The 681-nt window shown below is 33.9% G+C and overlaps 1 protein-coding gene across 1 annotated transcript in view; it reads right to left on the bottom strand.

Moving 5' to 3' along the window:
• Nucleotides 1-681, bottom strand: part of Ptp4a2 (protein tyrosine phosphatase 4A2) — an 11,235-nt gene that overhangs the window by 6,207 nt on the left and 4,347 nt on the right. The window lies entirely within an intron of this gene.

The raw sequence follows: 681 nt of genomic DNA, 5'->3' as shown, positions 1-681 counted from the left end.
AAAAAAAAAAAAAAAAAAAAAAAAAAAAAAAAACAGAAATCACAGGGCTGCATTTTACATTTACACTTATCCCCAATGACATCCAGTTCATGAACCATTTAGAAATGGGAATGTGAAGCATATTATCATCATCATGCCATACTAGTAAAACAAATTTTTTAAAACAATGTTAGGCTAAAACAGATGGATCAGAAATGAAATGGTTGGGTTATCAATAGGAAATTTATTACTTACATAAACTGCCTTCCCAACCACTCACCCATGTAATAGTTTACAGAGCTAACCACCTTTCAGTAAAAAATAGGAACATGAACTTGAATACATTCCTTTTAATGTCTCCCTATCTGAAGAACTGTGTAAGGTGTGCATTTCTTTTCCTAGTACACTGCCTTTCTACAATCAAATCAAATGGCTTTATGACACCTAAGACTATAAAGGTAATTTCATTCAATGGTCTTAAAAGCCACTCCCTAGGATTTAGTGAACTATTTAGTGAAGGAAATTAAAAATTTTAACCAATCTGAAGCTCTTGTTTTCTCTAATAAAACAAGACAACTGGGTAATAACAAGGAATTCAAAATAATTCAAGTAATTTTGCATTCAAATCGAGTTGTAAACTGGGCTTGGTGGCACACGCCTGCAATCCCAGCACTTGGGAGGCTGAGGCAGGAATGGCTGTGA

The sequence above is a fragment of the Fukomys damarensis genome, unplaced genomic scaffold (genome assembly GCF_012274545.1).
Source record: "Fukomys damarensis isolate Sample0158 unplaced genomic scaffold, DMR_v1.0_HiC HiC_scaffold_23, whole genome shotgun sequence".
Classification (NCBI taxonomy): Eukaryota; Metazoa; Chordata; class Mammalia; order Rodentia; family Bathyergidae; genus Fukomys; species Fukomys damarensis.
Note: the sequence above shows the minus strand (reverse complement) of the source record. Positions and strands in the feature narration are given on the sequence as shown.